Source organism: Pteropus alecto, unplaced genomic scaffold, assembly GCF_000325575.1.
Source record: "Pteropus alecto unplaced genomic scaffold, ASM32557v1 scaffold81, whole genome shotgun sequence".
Taxonomy (NCBI): Eukaryota; Metazoa; Chordata; class Mammalia; order Chiroptera; family Pteropodidae; genus Pteropus; species Pteropus alecto.
The window spans coordinates 13,093,749-13,104,727 of record NW_006433378.1 but is presented as its reverse complement, the minus strand read 5'-3'; positions in this window follow the sequence as shown (position 1 = coordinate 13,104,727).

Sequence of the window (10,979 nt, the reverse complement as noted above, 5' to 3'; positions counted from 1 at the left end):
ACCAAATATTTAAATATTCTTTTTTTCCTCTTAACCTGACTCATATTGCATGGTTAAAGGTGTTTGTGGATATCTTTTAAGTATTAGTGCATATTTTGGAAGTATAGCGTTCAAGTTAAACTACTTATTTATTTATACTTTATATTCATCTCTTCGATCACTTGCAATAGTCTTCACTTTCCCCAGTGTATTTGATAGAGTGATTTATCAATCTGAGAACAAGGCTAGGGTACTTATTTTCAGTGCCTCAGATCATCTATCTCAGCTCAGGTTATTCTTCTCTAATTTCATATTGTCATCAAAACCTGTCAAATTCAAAAGAAGACCCCCTACAGAGTCAGAAATCACCTCCAAAATCAATGATACAGTGGATAGATGGATACATTTGTCAAACGCCCAACTCCAAAATGGAAGTATTAAAGAAAAGCTGAGGGTATTGTTTTTCAAATACATGGCTCAAAATGTTGAAGTTTTCTTCCTTTCTTTAAATGGGGTTTATTTCATTTCTTTAAAAACTGTGTGAGAGTCTTGAGCTCTCTAAGATTATAAGAACTGTATGTTTAAAAACATAAATCATACCCTTTTTAACTTAGGGGAACTAAAAAAATTATTGTTTATGTATGCTTAATGAAACAACCATTATATACATAGATAAAATTTGCTATTTATTATACTTTGGATTGAAAAGTAATGAAAAAGTAAAGACAATCATCATGTTAATGAAATGTTAATGAAGCATGTTTGCTTTTCCCACTTGTCATAAAACTAGTCTTGCTTATTCTATTACATTTCATCAGAAGTCAGAGAAAATAGTCAATGTTATGCAAATTATTTTAACTACCGTATTATAAGCCGTATGCATGCCTCAAGAACTAGTTAATTAAATTTTACACCATTTATGTAAGTTACATTCTAAAATTGTGTTGAATATTGTTCCGCTGCCTAAATTACCTACTAGATTTGTCATTTTGAAACTATACTACCATCCAAAATAGGATATTAATTAAAAATAAGATCTATGAGGTGCACAAAACCCATTAGATACAGGATCACCTCTGCTGCAATCACTATTGCCAGGCAGAAAATATGTGAAGATGGCAGCATGACTTATGCAGGGTTCTCTCTACTCCCAATTCTAACACATATACTAGTTTCTCTACAATTAAGCATAAGTTTAATGCTTATGGGGACAGGTAGGCATGTACATTCAAATGAGATTTCAGATTCTACTGAAATTTTAATATTGTAACAGAGAAAGCTAATACACGATTTTACCGTTCAGAAAATCACATAAGATTGTGCCTGATCATTTCCTTCAGCAAGAATTTGAAGATGACATAACTAGTTACACCAAATCTTTCCTGCTTTTGATGATGGGAGAGCATGACCATAATGAGCTATTGTGTAGCTTTCCTTCTTCATCTTTATCGGGATGCTAGACATGACCACTGAACTCTTACTAATCTGCAGGCAGAGTTTATGCCACCATTTTCAGGAATGGCAATATCGAAGATACACTGCATCTAGATGTGGTCAATATAAATTAAACAAAGGGGAGTAACTCTACCACAAGTACTGAGCAAGAAGAGAAAGAATGAGCAAGTAGAAGACAGTTTCTGGAAGAAACTTCAGAAAACATTTCTGAGAGTCTGAAATAAACTCAACCATCAGTGTTTCTGCATTTCATTTCTTTATGCAAATTTACATATCTATAAGTCCTACATAACTTATATCAATGCAAATGATAATGGTCCATAGACATAATTTTATCTGACTTTGTCACTGTTGAAAAATAGCAAAGTGGCTCAAGACATCATGAAAAACAATAAAGTCAATAAAACGAAAATGTGTTTTTGAAAAATAAATGAAATTGATAAACCATTAGCAGGACTGATAAAAATAAAAAGACACAAATCGCCAATATCAGTAATGAAACAGGTATCACTACACATTCTACAGCCTTTAAAAGAATACAAAGATAACACTACAGACAACTATATTCTCTTACACTCAGCAACCTAGAAGGAATGAACCAGTTTCTCAAAGGCCATGAACTACCAAAACTTGACCATGATAAAAAGATAATCTGAATAGTTTCTAATCATTAAAGAAACTAAATTTGCAATTAAATAAATTGCAGTAAAAAAAATTCATAGGAACATACTGTATCACTGGATAGTTGTACTAGACGTGTCAGGAAGAATTAACACCCAAACTGCAAAGATAAAATATTCAAATGTATGCTAATAAAGCAAGTTGTCTGCCCCCTAAGTACAAATTGAATCTTCAAAGGAAGCACCAGAGAGGTAAGGAGAAGAGGTTATAAAGGGTTCATTTAATGGAAAAAATTATTTTCTTTAGACTTGGGCAGGCTGTGTATATTACTCAACATCAAACGGTCCTCGAGTATAGGGTATTGACATCTCTACATTCTACTCTCTACCTCTGTCTGCCCAAGTTCTGAACACTCTTTAGCTTATATTTGTTGCTTAACACAAGGTATGGTGATGGCGCTTGATGGCTGGTAAAAACTTGCTCTATGACCAGTCAAATAAAATTGAATAGAACTGGTTGTGAGTTTTCCTCTGTGATTGAAAAGCAGTAGATAAACTGACACCGACATACATTCGCTTATTCAGAAAAAATGTACCGAATGCTTATTATATGCCAGACACCCTGCTCAGGCTTGGGAATACAAAGATTGATCCTTCTAAACTCAATAGAGCAGAGAAACTGGATCAAGAGCAATCAGCAGAAACATAGAAATGTGACATAACGCAGTTCTGAAAGAAAAAGAGGAACCATTCCTGAGTTAACAGGCAGTTACAAAAACTGTTTTGCAGTTTTGTGCACTAGAGAATAAATCTTCCAAGACTTATCTTTGACCAAATCTCTTCCAATCCTTTTTTTTTCTTTTCAGAAATACCAGTAGGTAGAAGCATAAAAATTAAGTTAATAAAAGTTATGTTTTTAAAAACTGAATTTAAAAAATTTCAATAAATGAAGAATTTGCTACAATTAAGTATAAGTCCCATATTTTTTAAAAGCTCATTTTGATAAGCCAAGAATATTCAGAAAATGAAAATTAGAAATACAAATATTATTTAGAAAGGTATTTTGATTTTCCAGTTTCACATAAAAGATTTAATAATTCTACAGTTAGTAGAAAATAACATTGTTTTCAGTGCCAACTTTATGTCCTTTGGATTTTATTGTATATAGGGTATATAATATAGACAATATGATTTATGTTCAGTTGTAGAGTTTTGAATCTTTCTGGTCCTCTCCGTGTGTGTATGTGTGTGTGAGAGCATTTGTTGTTTGTTTAATATAGAGCACCACAAAAAATAAACTGTACAAGTCTAGTGATGTGAAAGGATTTCAATTTAAAATGGAACCAGAGAATATAAAATGAATTTCATACACCCTCAGAAGAACAGAATTTAAGAATTGAGAGACTGATTTCCATTAAATCCTTGATTTACAGAAGATCAAGATTTATTCCTGACTAATGAACATCTGCCAAGAATCTCTCTCTATCCTTAAGCCAATGAACTTACTGCTTGAACTCTGATAGACTCCTCCCTCTTTGTATGCCTTAACCATAAACACAGCCTGATCCAAACCCTCAAGGGATTCACCTGTAGCTTGCTATAGCATGCATTACCTGAATTACAATTTCTCTGCTACTGTTGAAATAACTTAATTTTTGGTCAATTCAGCTCACCTCAGTTTATCTTCTTATTTAGGCTGATGGTTTTAAGTATACATTTTATTAGTTGGATTTTAAATAATTATAGAAAAAAAATGTCTTTAAAAAGCCTTTTGTCTGCTTGGTTTTTCACATGATATACTATGTAGTGAACTATTATATACAAAGTCCAGTGTAGAGCTGATTTTCTTAGTTCTTTCTTTCTGACATCTTTAGGGTATTTGAATTTCTTTCTTTGCTATTTTAGAAATTTTTGAGTTTGTATCATTTATCTGTTGCAATAACAACATCCAAGAAAGTTTTATACCTCATTGCATTGGACTTTCAATTAAGCCAAGCATTGTAAGGTCAATTCAATATTGTAATTGGGAAAAGATTGTTTTATTGTTGGCTGCTCTTGGCATATTGCCTATGGGCTATATGCCAGATTAATAAAAATATTCAGTATTTGGTATCTTATTTCATTTCTTTGCTGTTCTTGAACCGGGACCAGTATATTCCCTCTGAGGGTTATAATTCATTTTTTCCCCACTGAGTCAAATCTCAAAATGATCTGCCTTGACTGTGATTAATAAATTGACAGAATTGACATTCATCAAGTAGGTTATTTTTGGCTTTTTCATAACATATTTATTAAATTTATAATTAATTTAATAAAAAAACTTTAAAAAGAGACAAAATTACTTTAATTTTGTTCCTGGTAGAAAAAAGAATTTCAAGTTGTTACTTTATGACAAGTTTCAACAAACTGCAGCTCATGGGCCAAATCTGGCTTGTTGCCTGTTTTTATAGAAAACATTTTATTGAAACACAGCCACACCCATTCATTTGCATATTATCTATGGCTGTTTGGAGGCTACAAAGTCAAAGCTGAATAACTGTGACAAAGCCCATAGAGTCTACAAAGCCAACATTTATTTATTATTTGACCTTTTACAGAAAAAGTTTGCTGTTTCTTGCTATTAGAACAGATAATTTTAAATTTTAGTTTGTTGCCTAAAATCTTGCGTTAATAATAAAAAAATAATAACTAAAAACTGTACTAAATGGCAGATGCTATTCTAATCACTATACATCTATTAAGTTATTTAATACTTGCAGCATATGTTTAAGAACTATAGACTATCCCAATATTAAAGATGTCAGGACTGAAGCACATAGAGGTTAATTAACTAGTTTAGGGTCACATAACTAACTAGTAAGTGGCAGTGCAGGGTCTAAAACAATAAGATCTAGCTCCACTGTCTACACCACGCCATCTCCATGGCTCTCAGATGGAAAACCACACTATATCGAGAGTGATACTTCTTTAATATATTAACATAAGTACCAGTAAAATGACTCTTAAATATTTTATACTTAAGGTTCATCTGATTTTCCATTATTCTAAAGATGAGAAAACTATTTCCTTGTACTTTTTTCAACATCAACACTACAATGATTGGAAATATAATAACTCTCTAGCAGCTTCCAATATTTTATAGTATCATTTATTTTTAATTTCTAAGTCCTTGGAAATTTAATAATTAACCAGAACATTTGCTTATTTAGAATGTTTCATTTTTAACCATCCCAAGAGTATTCCTCCTTTCTCCCCTTTATATAAAAAATGTGACCTTTTGATGAGTACAAAAAAAGTCACATCATGCTCAGTAGCAGACACTGTTGTCACCCACCCATATCTCTCCAGATCTCTTTTACCAAATCTCTAACTCTGTACTCACCTCCAATGTCCTATGTATTCTGCTGCTCAGAGCTGGTATCTGTGACCTTTAGAGATGTGGCCCTTGGCACTAGACCTCTCTTACTTCTATGCAGAACTACATACACCAGCTAGTTTTACAGGCCCAGAGCCTGTTAACCAATGACTGATTTAGTGCGGGGTTACAAAATCCAGCCCTTTGACCCAAAGAAGGACAAATAGGTATAATTTATACTCCAGATCTCTCTGCAGGATCAGATGGAATGTGAGACTCCTGCTAAACTCCCATTCTAGCTTGGTTTCTTACTATCTTTATTTTGCTCCCTCCATACAGTTACTGGTTTCCCAGGAGGTATTTCTTTAATCCATCATTTTCACTTGAATCTATGCCTCAGGCTGATAGAATCCTCCTGGATATCTAGAAGAGAACTAAGATACAGTGAAGAAAAATTAGGATGCTCTCCAAGTTGATAATTACAGAGAAACAAATATTTAAACAAATAAGGGGGAAGGAATGCTATAACACAAGAGCAGAAACAAAAAACGTAAGCAAAAAATCTGGCATTTTTTATTTCTGTAATCCTCTCATATAGTGCAGTGAGTAAAGAACAAAACGGAAAAGGGCATGAGTCTCTCTGAGAGAAGAATATCCTTAATCTATGTTCTTTTTGCTTTTTCTTCTTCATTCTTTTCTACATTAAAGCTGCCTTGGGCTTAATTTAACTTGACATTATAGCATATGTCTGTGTGTGTGAGCATGTGTACCTCTGAGAGTCTTTGTAGGTAAATATATGTGTACAAATGTGTGTTTGTGTATATGTGTTTTCTATACAGAAACACTCATTCAGACATATTGTTTTTTTCTCCTTTTGTAAAAAGAGACAAGTAAGGAAGAGAAGAGGAAAATATAACTTTTTCATGGTCACTATTTTCTAATGTTCTCAATTATTACAATGTCAGAAAAAATATTGCACTTAATATTAATTGGTTCTTGGCAAATTGAAATAGATTTTTTCTATGTTAAGTATAATATGCTGTTCGAGGTATAGTTTTGTAATTATTTTGATTTCATAATTTGTTTTTAATTATATATTCGAGTGTCCCAAAGCACTAATGACATTCAAGAAATTCAGCAGATGAAAGACTAATGAATGGGTTCTCTTAGGATATTTTACAAGCAGGGGAAATCAAAGCATTATACACTGAGTGGTAGAGCATTTCCCCTACTACACTATGTAGAATGATGGTCTTTAAATTGGGACATTTATGCCCTTCGGAGTACACAAAGTTCAAAGGATACAAAAGGCTACATCTTTATGGTCCAAGTGTCCTATTCTCTAAGGTTAATCTGTATCAGAAATGATCTATAGCCCAGTGATATTCCCTTTTTCAGGCGTCCTTCACAAAGCACCTTACCTTTTGATTTTCAAAGGAAATCATATTTTATTCAGATATATTTTGTTGTTATGCCCTGCAGTGCAAAATCCTGGGCAATGTGATAATTTCTGTCAATAATATATTTACAAGAAAGTATTGAATAAATCAAATGCTTAGTAACAAAGTACTTTTCAGATTATTCTCAAATCATTATTTTAACAAAATTAAAGAACTTAATTTAGTTATCCACTTGTAAACAAAGAGTTTTATGATAAAGCAGAGTAACTTTTGGATATAATTTAGGAAAACTTTCATGAAATGTTATATTGCTATAAAAAATTTATTCTATGCATTTCTACTTATTTATGGAGACATAACTTCTTAGTGCTTATATTTGCAGGGACAAAAAAGGGAAGGGTAGAAGTAATATTGGAACATCTCATTCTCATAATAAATAACTTGTGTCCATGTACTAATTGGAAAAACAAAAGCCATCTCATCCCATTAAAAACTATATTCAATAAAATATTTTTATTTAATAGACCAAAAGTTACAAAATATTTGTTTAGTCTTGATCAGTTGTGTGCTATTGCACAATAATTTTTTTTAGCATCAAGAGGACTCTCCAACTTCTTATTAGATGGAGTAACACATGTGGGTCTATTTCTATGTTCTTTATTTTGCTCCATCATCTTTTAACCAATACTACTTTGATTTATGTGGCTTTATAGTAAGTCTTGAAATCAGATAATGTGGATGCTTCAAACTTTCTTCTGTATTAAATTTGTTTGGGTTATTCCAGTTTGCCTTTCTTTCTCAATTTTAGAATTCAGGTTGTACTTTTCTACAAATTTTTTTTCAGGGAATTTTGATTAGTGTTTAATCTATAGAGAGATTGAGGAAAACTGACATTTTTACTATGCTGAGTGTTCTCCTCCACACACATATGCTGAAAACATAAATTAGGTGTTTGCCATTTCCCCCTCCAGTTCCTTCTTTTTTCATTTTCTGTCCCCCTTGTAATCGAGGACAATGACCTCTGTGGACTGCATCAAGGGCTTCCTGTTCCTCTAGCTTCCAGTTGGCATGGGCCAAGATGACAACTCTGGGAGAGCAGAAGGCAGAAGATGAGGGAGGGTGAATTTCCCTACCACAGGCAGAGCTCTTATAGTGTAACCATCTTCCACAATTATAACTCTTGCTGGGCATTTCTCCTCTACGCTTACAACTGGCAACAATCACCACTATCTTTTACGGATTCCTAAGTTGGCCAAAGCCTTAGGAATTGGCCCTCAACGAAATTCTCTTAAATTGTGCCTATGGAATGTGCTATTACTTTACTGTCATGACCACATCACTTTGTATGTGCTTTCAGGTGTAGTGTTATTTTAAGACAATATGAATTTCATTACACACACACACACACACACACACTCTCTCTCTCTCTCTATTATTAGTAAATACACTTACATGTTTGTGACTTAGATAACTAGTAGCCTTTAATATGCACTTTCATTTTACAGGGCACAACTATGTATATAGAGAGGGATGTTCACTTGAATTAATAAATTTCTATGTTCCATGAGCTTTTTCACAACCCAAATCTTATGTTATATGCTATGAATTTTGAAATCATATAGTATTTATAATGGAATAGACAAGGTGAAATGATTAATTCTCCCTGGATCAGAAATTTCAATCTGTAAAAGCAAGAATTTTTAAATATAATACACATTCTGAAAATAAAAAATTTTGTAGATGTAAAACTCTTTTGTAGAAGTAAAGTGTAATATTCTATTTATAGTTTAAATGTTGTCTGTAAAATTTAGCTTATTAAAGTGTATATCGCAGTGCCACTTTTGGAAAGGAGAAAATTGTGATGTAATCCATATGCTGTATTCTTTTAAACAAAAATGTATGTATTGAATTGAAATGGGAAGTTCTAAATGTCATAAACTGTCTTCATTGTTATCAGAGGTTTGAGAAGACAATGGAGTACAAAATAAGTTAATTGAAGAAGATAAAAAGCTAATGTCATCATTTTTTCCACAAATCTGAATTATCACTAATGCTTCTAATTAGCATTTTGACCTTTAAGCAGATAATTCAGTGAAACTTTCATTAGTAGTAGATCAGAAAGAAACTGCAAATTAAAAAGCAATTTTCTGACTTGTTAGAAAGCCTGCTTACTGAATTCAAGGATATCTATATATAGTTATATAATTTCCATTATCAGTGAAACATGCTTCTAGTAAAACCATTCAAAAGTATGTTACAAAGGATATATAAATTACCAAATTTAGAAATTTAGATTTACCTTTTCCACATTCCTGAAATAACTAATTTAATACAGAGTTTAAAATGAGCTAAAGAAATAATATGTACTATTGGCTCCTATTTCATTATATTATACATACTGTTTTCCTTTTTATATTTGAATATTATTAGTGAGTTTGGCAGTGAAATATTTTTAAGAACAAAATGAATAAATCTGCCTTTCTCAAAAAAATTTCCACCATTTTATGGAGAGTGAGAAGCAAAGAAAATAAGTTTTATTGGTGGACATGAAAATAACCAATTTTATATCCGACCAGTTTTTCTGTCTTAGTTGTTTTGTATAACTCTGTAAGTGAATCCTTGCAATGTCAAGCTTGCCATGTCATTATGTGTATCACTAGCAGCCTTTTGGAAGACAGTAAATGAAAGTGTTACTAATGATGGCAATGATTTTGGCCCTCAGGACTAGTCCAGTGACTACATGTGTTTATGATGGTTACTGTTTGCTCTTCATGTCCTTATGAAAAGCCCAAGCCTTGTTCCCTGGAATAGTAAAGATCATGAAATGCATCCTATGATTATACTCTATCTGTGATTACACTGTGGAATAGAGGAACATGGTAAGAAGATTGAGTCTGACCTTATCCGAGTCATATTTGCATAAATTTACCAAAAGAAAATTAAAAAAGGAAAATCCATTTCACAACATCAAGACCAATAGCCTGATAATAAAAGATAGTAAGAAATCTTATTGTAAAACTTGCTGCCAGTGTATCAGTAAGGTGGACTGCTTGTGTGAGGTTTACAGTATTAAAATGTTCAACACAGCCACTGATTTTATGTTGTACATTTTCAGAACTTAAGTTTTAGGTTTTGAAGTGAGAGACATAAGTCTACTTAATGCATTATCTGTATTAGTGAACATTTAAGAATCATTTCCTTTTTGTTATATTGAAAACCTTCAGTAAGTGCCTACTTCATTCCTAAGAATGATAGTCTTTACCCTTTACATGAAATGGGTCAAGGCATTACATATGATTTGAGAGATTGTTTATGATTAGGAGTCCCAGAAAATTTTACATTGTGCCACCATAAAAAACAAATGACGACCAAAAAAACCTTTTCTTAATGTATATTACTTAACCTTAAGTGTGTATTTCCTCTGCTTGCTTTAGCACCAATGTAACCAATATGTTAATTGGAACTATGTCAGCAGAGCTTATGAAAATGAAACGTAGTGTAAGATTTTAATGATTATATGTGTTTATCAGAAATGGCTAACTATTCTTAAAGAAGAAACACCAAACTCTAAATGTGATGGTCTCGATAAAATTAAATCTGATGTATAAAAATTGCATTTGCTTTAGGATGCTTTCATTAACGAGTGTGCCAAGCCTATCTCACAAGAATGTCATTGAAGATGCAAAATACCTGACAAAGTTAAGATTAAAGGAGTCTGATGTAGATAATAGGAAGAGAAGGAGAAATAGTAAAATTGGAAGGGAAGCAAAAGAGACTAGTTTTTAAAAAGTGTCAATCTGTTAAGCAGTCAGGTTTGTAACTATGTCAGGCATTCTTTTCACTTTTGTGAACAGGCATCCATTACCTCAAGTTGCTTCCATTAATGGAGAGTCACAGTATGTATATAATGAAGAAAGAAGGACAGGGAATAATATCAATTGCTAGAGCTCACAGGAAATTGCAATAGAATAATCTACACTAGAATGCTATGCAGCTCTAGCATTCTGCAGCAACAATGGTTCTAAACAATTATTCAAATAGTCTTATTTGTGGCCACACTGCCTCACTATCTGTCCTGTTCTTTATTCCTCTTTATAACTACTGTGATACCAAATAATTGTTCTCTCTTCTTCATGACATCCCTTTACTCATGACCAGTAATATTTCTTG